The sequence below is a fragment of the Phoxinus phoxinus genome (assembly GCF_949152265.1).
Source record: "Phoxinus phoxinus genome assembly, chromosome: 12".
NCBI lineage: Eukaryota > Metazoa > Chordata > Actinopteri > Cypriniformes > Leuciscidae > Phoxinus > Phoxinus phoxinus.
The window spans coordinates 25,849,157-25,861,578 of record NC_136887.1 but is presented as its reverse complement, the minus strand read 5'-3'; the positions used below and the strand labels follow the sequence as shown (position 1 = coordinate 25,861,578).

At 36.4% G+C, this 12,422-nt stretch overlaps 1 protein-coding gene across 7 annotated transcripts in view; it reads right to left on the bottom strand.

Annotated features, from left to right (window-relative positions):
* lingo2 (leucine rich repeat and Ig domain containing 2) overlaps window positions 1-12,422 on the bottom strand; it is a 336,136-nt gene that overhangs the window by 278,375 nt on the left and 45,339 nt on the right. The gene's annotated exons all lie outside the window — the stretch shown is intronic.

The following is a 12,422-nucleotide window of genomic DNA, read 5'->3' as shown; positions in this document are numbered from 1 at the left end:
TTTTGTACCCTCTGTATTAGCAAGCTTTCAAGTAGCGTGCGTGTGTGTGTGTGTGTGTGTGTGTGTGTGTGTGTGTGTGTGTGTGTGTGTGTGTGTGTGTGTGTGTGTGTGTGTGTGTGTGTGTGTCGCGTGCGTGCGCGCGCGTGTGTCATTGCAACCATAAACACACTAACGAAACAAGACTTCTCTTTTAGCTGTGTGCAGAGATTTCAGTACCTAAGGCTGTATAGCGTTTACATAAATATGTACCGAGTCTGACTGAAGCCAAGTGGTTTATTTAATCAAAATTAAAGACAGGCTGTAAAAAAAGACTATAAAAACCTGACACTACGAACCAGGCAGAGAGGTTTACAAAAAGTTGCCTCTACTACCGCGAGTTGCCTCCATTTTTACATTTTAACAGTTTAGGCAGATACACAACAGCTGTATGCAATATGTGTATAGATAAATAAATAAATAAATAAATAAATGTAAATAATTGCCCTTTACATCATTCAAACAAATTTCAAATCAATTTGATTCCAATTTAAAACATCTTTCCAGGTCAAAATTAAATTCCAAATCCTGTGTCAACGATTCAGTTCCATTTCACATTAATGAAGGGATCCAAATCCAATTCTTGAATTGTGCATACCGTAATCCTGATCATATACTGAGCAAGTCATATCAAAGTAGTTATCTAATACCAAATCATATCAAACTTGGCATCATATATGTACTTGATCCAGTACTACTAACACTTTCTTATCTATTCTAAAAAAAAAAAAAAAAAAAAAAAAAAAAAATTGTGTTGGATTGTACTGTGAAGGGTCATAGCACTTACATACTGTTGTCCTACTGCTAGTTTAATTGCTTCTATTGTTTCTTATTTGTAAGTCGCTTTGGATAAAAGTGTCTGCTAAATGAATAAATGTAAATATATAAAATTGTGTTTCACCCAAACATCATTAGATGCTAAAATGAAGACAGTCACGCTAGAACTACTTTAGAGACCATGACTAAAATAGCAGAAACAGAATATGATGTCATGCTGCTCTAGGGCTTCTTTTTTGATAAATGTTCATTAATTCAAAACTTATCAAATATGCTATCTTTTCAACTTTTCCACAACAAATGGAGTTTTTAACTTTGAATTTATTTAACCAAGAAGTCAATCAGAATGTGCATTTAGCACATCTTTAATTGTCAAAGACCTTTCGCTTTATAAATTCGCATTAGACCAAAGCAAAACAAAAAACTTTGGGACTGGAAAATGGGAAAACGTAACCACATGTTTGATTACCATATTAAAGGGATAGTTCACTTTAAAATGAAAATTATGTCATCATATAATCACCCTCAAGTTGTTTCAAACTTGTATGAATTTCTTTCTTCTGCTGAACAAAAAGGAAGATATTTTGAAGAATGTCGGTAACCAGACAGTTAACTGTTACCATTGACTGCCATAGTATATATTTTTTTCCTACTATGGCAGTCAATGGTAACAGTTAACTGTTTGGTTACTGACATTCTTCAAAAGATCTTCCTTTGTGTTCAGCAGAAGAAATAAATTCATACAGGTATGAAAAAACTTGAGGGTGAGTATATGATGACATAATTTTCATTTTAAAGTGAACTATCCCTTTAAAACCCGCTTTGAAGGTTGTCTCTTGGCTCACACAAGTTTGTTCTGTCTTGTAAAACATGCAGAATTTTGCCATTCAGACAGTGCCGATATTGTCCCAGCAGTTGCATTGTTAGCTCTTTCTCCTCCAAAGTCTGCAAAAACGCTCTTCCCCTGTCTCCCTGCCCTTCCATCATTGTTTTCTTACATCAACCATCTGCTGTCTGTCCTGGGGGTACTGCACAGGCAGGTTTGCACCCCACATAGCGAGTCATAGATGTGCTTATCTTTGCAAAACTCAATGCATGACAGCTGGCAAGGAGCAAAGTTTAGATGCCAACCGAAAAACCCACAAAATAAAACTATGGGGTTGGGGAAATAACACTGTCATCCGTCTGAACAATCCAGATGGCAAAACGTTGGGGGAATGTGACTTGAAATAAAAACCCAACACCATCTAACCTGTGTCTTTATACGGATCTAAAAGGCTGCGGGAGTGATTTATCCCGAGTCCCTATTCCCCTGCCTCTGGCTGTACAAACCCTTTCCATTAGTACGTTCTTGTAGTCACTGTGCCATTTCAGCGGTTCGCACCCCACCGCTGAACTCCAGCCTATGCCGGAAACACAGAGGTGGCGCTTCAAGGCCACATTCTCCATCTTTATTTCACAGAAAAACCTGAGCCCTGTTGCTCAATCACTTTTCTCCCTCATGCTTCATCCCAATCCTATCCCCCAACATCCCGAGGCCATTCCGAAGAGTAATCCCGAAATGAACCTGCCAGAATCCACAATGAAATCCAGAGGAAACCATAAACAGCTTTACTGCTGGGAGCTATGTGCTTTCTCCTTGTTCTGAGGCAAGTCAATTAAGCAGCCAATGACCTACAGAACATGTTGTAATAGTTCCAGCACAACAAGAATTGCTTTTAATACATAGCGGATATAATAGTAATTGGACCTGATGGTTGATTGCATATTTAGGCAATCTCACACTGCACACCTTCCCCTTTATACTTCTGAAGTGTTCTTAACCAGTTTGTAATTGCTCAAAAGAATTGTGTTAGTTTGAGACATGGTTCGCAGCAGGTCGGTGAAATGGGCATGTTGAAAGGTTTCTCATTGGTGAAAGGTAAGGGGTGTGTGTGTCAAAAGTTTCTCATTTCTCAAAACTTGCTTCTTGCTGGCAATTGCACTGGCCAATCAATCCTAACTATACAGATATATAATTTATTAAGACGTGGTTTGATACATTTTATATCGTTTATATCGTACAAAAGCTGGTGGTTAGAATACAAACAAAATGTAGTGCCTCCTTTGCGTTATATCTTGCAGCTTTAGTCATTTTGTGACTTTAGTTTTATTGTTTTTGACAGACACGCTACAGTGAGATGAAAAATGATTTGTGAAATTACTTCTTTTTTTATTTTTTAAAATGACTTGTGAACATGAAACCTTGACAACTAAATGCATGTTTTATTGGATACAATTATGTGTTTGCTAAATTGCTTAATGCCAGTTTACAAAAGGTTACTAAACAGATCTTACTCATCTAAAAACATAAAATCTACCTTTTTAAATAATTCTGTGAACGCGTTTAGTTTATAGGCTTGCAGGGAAATTACAGACACAATTGTAAACCATAGCTGCATTACAATTAAAACAGAAGAAATGATCGCTTCTGTATCATGTGCAGTCAATACAAAGCAAATGTCAAACATTCACATTATGAGCATTTGTATGAGACATTTGTATCCTTCAAATAAAACTTTGTAATATGTTTTTGATTGTTTATGATTCTCAACAACGGTGCCCTGAATGAACTGCTGCTAAGACCAAAACAAACAGTGATGCGGTGGTGATGTCAGTAACCTGTGGTCATGCAGTCACAGTTGACCGAATGAAGTTCCAAAGAAGATAGCCTACATAAATAATAAAAACTTAAAGTCATTACCACAATTTGTACAGTGAAAGAATTGAATTGGTCATTGATGATGACTACAAGGTACAAAACTGTTGTCTATTCACTGTAAAGAAAAAAAAAATGATATGAGGTCAACAACATGTTTTTACATTACCTCAGCAAAATAATATAAGCATTCTACAATTAGCCTACTTTTTAGTAAGTTTAATGTAATTTAAGTTGAAATGACTTATACAGCCAAGTTGAATATACTTAAATGTAAGGCAGCAACGTTGTTTTCTTCTTCTTCCAGTGTTGGACTTGTTACTTCCTGTTAAACCCGTAGACCAATAGCATGTCAGCTTACAGCCCCCCTTCGTGTAAACATTTGGACACAAATTACTCTAACCTGCAGAGACTCGCACTTGTTTGGTTTTGTATATTTTGCAGGTGCTTTGTACTGTAAAACAATGAGGATGCTGAAGGGTCAAACTCTTAGTTCTCGTTTTGTGAAACTTTGAATGAAATATGGAGGCCAGTGGAGCGCCAGTCATTATACAACCTCACTATGTACACCATCCTCAAATCTTTTAAAGCTAAAGACTGAATGCTGCCATAGCAACGGCCTCATACATGTGGTTATTTGATATGCATTTATACTGTGTGAAACCTCATCTCACAACATGCATTAGTAACCACAGATAAACTGATGCTACTCAGAAAACACCCCATTGTCATTTTAAACGATGTTGATTTCTGCAGCTTTTTCGCTTTTCAATATCACTTGCAGGAGTTTTATTGACAATGCAAGGATCTTCCCTTCTGTTCTACAGCCCATTAAGAATTAATGATTTCATTTTGAATATATGATTTGCTCTCCCTCTTCAAACTACAGAATGTGGATTCAACAAGAACGGTTGGCTGGAGTTGTCATTCAAATTCCCCCTCATTTTCTCTCAGCACATTGATGGCCAATACCGTATACATTAATTGTGTGTGTTTTAATTAGCCTATTAGTTACCAAACAACCATCCCTCAATTTGTGTGTGTTAACCCTTTCCTCAAAACTAAGCAATAACATTTAATTACACTGGACATTTTATAAAGTACACAAGTTTAGTTTCTGTTCACTTTTGTAAAATATTAGACATTCCCATTCAGTAACATTTATGAATGTTTATGGATCACTGATGCATACAGCGTTGATTCTAAGATATAGCATCAAAACATGTCAGTTTTAATGATTTTATGGAAATGTATTTGCCTTTTCATTTCTGCCTTTGCAGCTGCCACCTGTTCTAACTAAATACGGGCTGTATTGAGAGTAGAACAGACAGTTTGAGTTCAGTGAGTCTACATATAAAGCACAGTCACATGCGGGATTTGATCGTTGTCTGCGTAGGGTTTGTATTACCTGAAATAAAATTCCATGAAACATGCAAAAAATATACTTCAAAGCCCCCAGCAAATCAAGCCTCTTATTGTATTTTAGGAATTTGTGATAGAGCCTTTTTGATGTGCTTTTCAAAGCCACTTTGAGCTTCTCTACCATCTCCCCTGTGTTTTTCCTCCTTGTGTGCGGGAGGATAAATTGGATCTGACTAAAGTGCTAAAATCAGTCTTACACTTTTAACATCTGGTTTCATGTCCAGATTGAGGTCAGTAGCAGGCATGCTGGGACTTTCACAGAGTCTATAAACTGCATAAACTGGTTTGGTCATGGTGCAATTTTTCATAAACAAATGTTTACAATTGTTTTTATAAATGAGAACATTTAGCATAGCAATTTTCCTAGCATTAATCCATAGCATACTGCTATCTGGAAATTCTTGGGTAGCGAATAAATCACTGACATACAACCAGTGAAAAGATTATGTTGGTTGAATGTTCAGGAGAAAGTTATTTTAAGAAATTAATTACTGTGTCTACTTCCTGACATCTTTTTACTGACATACTGTAAACTACTATTGTGCTTTCATAGTCATCATGATCTGCCAAACAAAGCTTGCATTTACTTTTATACACAGAATAGTATACATCACAACAAGGAACAAGTTAATAGTGAATGAACACATAGTGGGTCACGTTTACTACTGTTATGTGTGCTGAAAAAGGTTCTCATACAAATTTTATTGTAAAGGCCAGTTCACACCAAGGACGATAAAGATATTAGGTATGCTCTAATCGATCGGCCACAGATCCAGCAACAAAATATAACGTTGTAGTCCTCCGCCAAGCAATGTAGTTCCAAAGAGGTTGCTAAGCAACACATGCAGCCACAAAAAATCACAAGGCAGTTGTGCAGTAATACTATAATGCGGTCACAGGTGTATGTTTGTTGAGCAGTTTACAACGGCTTTGAACACGGCTCAACCAATCAAAATCAAGGACTGGAACTATCCGTTTTAGAAACAGACTTTTAGAATATAAATTTTTGAAATCTATTAATAGATTAAAATCATTACAAATAGGTCACATACAACAAAATGGGTCCAAACGAAGCCATTGCTGATCGATCAACTGTAGCACGTCTCAAAGTAGCACAGAGTAGTGCTGTTTCTGAATCAAGGGAATGATTCAATGAGTCACTTCTACAGCTACTTGGTGCCACCTACTGGTGTAACAATGTAACATGCAGAAATGGCAGAGAGGCTCACTGAAAAAATGGATTTACACACAATTTTGTAGCTTGTTTTATCAATGTGATAACTGCTTGAAAATATCTCCACACAAGTTACAGACTCAATCTTTCTCCAAAAACAAGCCAGCTTTAAGATACTTCTAGCTAAATACATTATTTAAGTTTTAATTACAAGTAAACCTGTCTTACTGCAATTTGTCCTGCTTATAAAATAAATTATGTAAAGAAAACATTTTTTACAACAAACGATTTAGAGGTTTAAAGAGTGTTCCAGATCCATCTCACTTTAGAAATATAGGTAAATAGAATTGTTATCCCTGAGCGGAGACAATAAATGTCAGAGCAGCTCTTACCTTTCCACAACAGCATTTCAGCTGCACAACATTTCAATTGCCACATTGTGGAAACACAAAATGACAAAGTAGCGACTGAGACAAGATTATAGTTTCAAATACTGGCAGCCCTGGCTATTTTCATGGCCAAACGCACATGCAGTAGTTTCCAAAGAGTCATTATCATAAAATCTGGTGACGGTGGCTTCTACTGGGAGCTGATACCCACAAGTCCTTTATTGAGCAATATTTACAGGCACAGCTGAAAAATCACATTCTCTACCTCCATTATAGGCACTATAAAGAGGCGCACCTCACTACGACTTGCTAGCTACCCGGTCTCTGATGAGATTTGGAAATAGTTATCATTTAGGCCTGGGATGATTTATTCAGAGACTTAGACTGAGGTATTTCCTTTAGAAATCATTCAAATATGGTGATTTGGTGATCAAGAAACATTTAGCTATTATTATTATCAATGTTAAAACAGTTATGCTGCATAATATTGTTCTGGAAACTGTGATATTTTATCTTCGATGAATAGAAAGCTCAAAAGAACAGTATTTATTTTAAATAAAAATCTTCTGTGACGTTGTAAAAGACTTCACTGCCACTTTTGATCTTTCAATGATTGATCATTAATGCATCCATTTCTTTCTTTTATTTATCTTACTGGTATGCAAGAAACAATCATAATAAAACAATTTCAATGACCATTTTTCAACCATTTAGACACTCTTACCTAACCTAAAATCCTTCAGATGGCTGAAGAAGAAAAAAGTTTAGCAAATGATGAGGTTAACAAATCGACATGTTAATGAGAATGGTTATGTGTATTCATCTGTGTGACCTTAGAAAGCTGTAAAAGTTCAAAAAGCAGTTTTCGGTACTTGGATTCGATAAATCCAATTTTAGACTGAAAAGGGAGGGGAATGCACGAAGCAAAAATTTGAAAAGGAAATTATTTCTCATATGACCCCTTTAAATACTAAGGTTATAAAGGGTAGCTATTATGTATCCAAAATTCATGGTGCTTCATACTTCTCACACAACGTTCAATGTTTCAAGTTGTGCAAATACGCAAATTCTCAACTGAGACTTTTTCATTTATTGTCTCTTGATTCTGCATGAACATAAAAGCAAGTTACCGCCAAAAGAACACAGCGTGAACCATTTCACAGGTAATAAAGTCTGCTGATGATGGATTACTTTTATACGGCACCTTTTATCTGGGAGCCTGAAGCCATTTTAGTGTGAAGGAGGAGACCTCGCGGCTCATCACACACTAATCATGCACTTACAGCACTGTACCATCTGAATCATCAGCGAGACAGCCCCAAAAACCACACTGCTCTCAGCCCAGAAGACTTCACCACACTTAGCAAGTGGAACATCAGGCACAGCAACAAAAGCTCCTCTGAAGGGACTGCACAATTATTTTATTATTATTATTTTTGTTCAATTTCTCATTACAAAAATCTGGATCCGTTACATGTTATTAAGGAAAATGTAGAGTAAAATATACATGGAGACAATCAACTGGCTTTACACATTTACACACTTAAACAGCTGAAGCAACGAGATGTTTAAATTTCGCATGAATCCACCTCCCCAAATCTGGATAAACAATCCACTGATCATTCACTGTGACATTTAATCTATTATTCTGAAAGCAAAAAAGCTCTGGAATTCAACAACAAATTGAGACAGAGAAACGGGTCATAAAAAAAAGAATTAAAAGACCTCCTATTAGGAGGAACGTGTCTGATTGTAGGACCCGATAAATCCGTTTTAGCCAATCGGCGTGCAGTATTTAGGTCAGGTGACAAGGCTGCTAGTCACTTTGAAAAGACACGCTAGCTGAGAGTTTTGATGGTGGATAATTTCAACAAACTTGATGAAACAGTAATATCTTAGGGGCATAAAATGGAAAAAAAGGTGAAAATTTTTCACGGAAACTTGCCAAAGCAGCACGTTACAGTGTTGAGGGAAAAGCTCTCTGTATTGCGTGTAATAACAACAACAAAGTTTGTCAGGCATCTAAAGTTAACTGTTATGTCAGCTGAGGAGATTAACGTTACAAAGATTAACCGAGTGTTTTATCAATACTTATTTAACTCTGAAAAATTAAATGTGGAGTAATGTCTGCTTTTGCCAAAAAAGACTGTTGGAGTTATCCGCTTTTAATATATAAAAAAACATACTCTCAATGAACTTCAATTTAGCAAATTAGCCTACCTGTATTTTTTTTTAACTCAATTAAAACAACCCAGCTGCAGTTTGATTGATAGGACTTGGAATGCACAATAAAAAAAATATATATTTATGAAAATGAACAAGAACGGAGTTATCTGTTTATGCAAATGAAGTAAATGTAGTAAATGCCCCAATTGTGAGGGGGCGTGCAATTTTCAAAGTGTTTAATTAAATGTTCATGTTATATATTTTGGTTGCATTTGTAAGTTAATAAAAATGTAACTGTGTAAACTTGGCACATAATTTCAAAATATCAATAAATCAATCGATATAGCCCTGAATCGAATCGTAATCGTATCGCAGAACTTTTTGAGGTATCGGCAAATATCGTATCGCTGGCTAAGAGAACCAATATCATTATGTATCGTGATGAACTGTCCGATTTACACCCCTATGTGAGAGCATAGGGATGTGCTTATATTCAGATTAATTCATGCTTTGTTGTGCTGATGCACTTTGTCCTTTCTCTGAGTCTGTACAAAATCAAAACAATATTACAAATCAGACCTGTAAGTAAATAAATTTGTAATTTTCCCCCCTAAACTCGTATTTTCATAACATTTTAAAACACCAATAGCCATCTTATTAACCCACGCATTCTGTTGAGAATGTCTTTATGCTTAGTGTCTGAGCCTGAGGTAGCTGTGGTATAATCAGATATCTGTGACCCTACCATGATTGTAATAACAATATTATTATTATTATTATAGAACCTTTTTCTCTTAAAAAAAAACTACCAAAACCCAAATAACAGATATTAACAAAGCTTTCACCCTCTATCACAAAGTACAGACTTGAATGATTGTTGTGCGAAGAAAGTTATTGTATATATTCCTTCCGTTTAGGGGCAAACTAATCCAAATATACAATTTGCAGGATGGTGTTGCTACAGTGTGAACAACCATAAAATGGATGGATGGATGGATGGATTTGTGGTCTCTTGTAACAAACACATTTCTTGTGTACAAAATAGAGTGAGTTTTCTAGCCCCCTGAAGGAGTTGAGAGTAAACAACAAGGTATGCCAGAATCTAGATCAATTTCCTTAACTGGGTAAAATCAATTGACTCTCAGTGTCATTGTTATTAAACTGGCAACAATATTGAATGTGTTGACCAAGCAGTGTGCCGCATAAGTCTGACCAGAGGTGAGCATTTCACTGTGTCGGGTCAGACTGTGTGGCTTGGAAGTCTTTGGAAGTTTGTGGCAGATATTTGCAGACCTCCCACTACAGCTCCCGGTTACTGTGGTCATGTCCAAAGCTGGATCATCATTCACTAGCACTGAGAAAAACCCATCCAGCAGAGTTCACCTACACACTAGTGCACTCAAAAAAAAAAAGTGAGTGAATGAGAAATGGAGAGGGAGAGAGCGGCAGACAAGAGCAGAATGAAAAATTAAATCGCAAATGAAATATTTTCATTTAGAGATAAAGAAAGAGCTATTCTTTGTCCGGGTCATTGTAGAGGTCCAGTAATCCCATTTAAAATGAATGTGGACCATGAATCACCCTACATCCTGGTCCAAGAGCTTCAGTCTCAAAGGGATCTTAACATGTAACCGGCTTCTGGCTGCTCTGAAATCACTCTCTTTTGTGTAATCGATCCTTTAATCACAATTTAATGCTTTACTTTCACTGTTATGAAGCGCAATGGACCTCAGAGCATTAAAACTTCAAAAAGGCAGGGCAGTGCTAATCAGCAAAGCGATATTGATAATGAAGAGTGGGAATTATTTCACTATTATGGGTTATACTATCCCTTGCCACTTCACTGGTTTAGGCAAAGGTAAAATTTGAGACTGAAATCATGCAGTAGATTGTGCAATGTCGGTATACTGAAGGTGAGAAAGAGCCACTATATCCTCTCAATTTATTCCTTAACTAAACTTATCAGTATAATAAGCATTTTATAGAACCACATTTAAGTAGCAGGTCTTAAAGTCACCATGAAATAAAAATAGTCCATTCTTGTTTTTTTTGTTGTAATTGGTTTCGATTTTTTTTTATGAAATATTGCTGTTACGTCCAATGACGTATTTTGTTCCCTTATTTCTCCCTGTTAATCTCTCTTCTTCCCATAAGCAGGAAGTAATGGCTTCCACCTGACTCCAATGATTTTTTAATCTGTGATTGGAGGATGAGAAGAGCCGTTGGGGATTTAAGCACCACCTTTCCACAGAGCTGTGTTTGTCTCAATTTATGAAAAATCTTGCACTATTATTGTTTGAGATGCCATTTCACTCGTATATCCACCACAACAGGGAATAAAAGACTATAGCAAGTTCCATTTCTTTTAAGCACATTACTGCCAGATGTAATCGTGTTAAATTAAAACATTCTATAATATAAAACAACATATATTTTTAAATACACACACTTTTACTGGTATATCTTGCAGAAATTGTTATTGTACATGAATGACACTCTCAATCTCAAGTTTTGAAAAATCCAAGCCAAGTTATTTATTGTCTAAAATTGGCAGGCTGTAGAAAAAGTGTAAGCCTGAACATTGCTTACAGTAGCAAAACTTTATCTCACAATGTATGGCAACAACAAGAGAAAGGAAGAGTACAACAAAAAAAACATCGGAAAAGAATTAGGATACCTTGCATTGAAATGACTCTCTTGCAATCCAAACACAATTGCATTACACATATCGTGTACATCATGTGCTGGTGTCAGTTGTAGAGAATAACAAAGACGTGGTCAGCAAGTGGTCCTTTTCTAGTTGTTCTCCATCTTGTCAGACCAGCTTGCTCCACTGACCATGCTTTAAGTGAGCCTCATTCACACACTAAATGTAAACCTGAGGGCATAGCTGACATTTCTGATATAATTCAGACAGACATGGGTGTGCCAGAATCACAGCAATGCAGCTGTCAGTCAACATACCACGAATGTGCCTACATTAGCACAAAATATCTCTCTCTCTTTCTATCTAATGAAATGTATATTTTGGTTCTAAAATTTATCCTAGAAATGTCAATGTGCTCTGACTTTTTGGCCCCACTACATTATATACAGTACACACAAATGCAAATAGGTTCATCACAGCTTATTTGCAGATCCAAATAAGCCTACATCATGAGACAAACACCACTGCACTTAAAAGTCATGGTCTACTTTTGCACATTTACACATTAGTAAATAATACCTAGGCTACATGCTTTGAAATTCTCACTAAAAACACCTTTGGCTACACAACAAGGACAGTTATTTACTCATGTGCCAAGGCACAGAGAATAAAAAGGCAAATATACAACAGAGCATTTTTGGCAGTGAAATAACTGGAACTCTAATTTTCAGGGGGTTTTTTTTGCCAAAATAAGAATAAACGAAAACCTTTAAAAAGCTAATTTCGGCTTTCATTCTCCCCCAAAAATGTTGCATTTAATTTCTGATTCTACCTTCAGTACGCAGTATATGACCATTCTTCATTGCCTTTTATGAGCCTCAGTAAATAAAACGGATAGGCAGTGCTATGAGCAGTGCTTTATAGATGCACGTCTTTTATGTTTTCAGTTTAAATTAGGGGGGAAACGAGAAAACGGACAAGCGTCAGAGAAAGAGCAGCAGGAATGAGAAAGCCAAGGTTCAGCTCTAGTGTCTAATTAAAGCCTCAGCTGTCATAAAAGTTAGCTTATTTTTTTCAAAAAACTGCAGCAACGTGAACACGCATTTCTGGTAA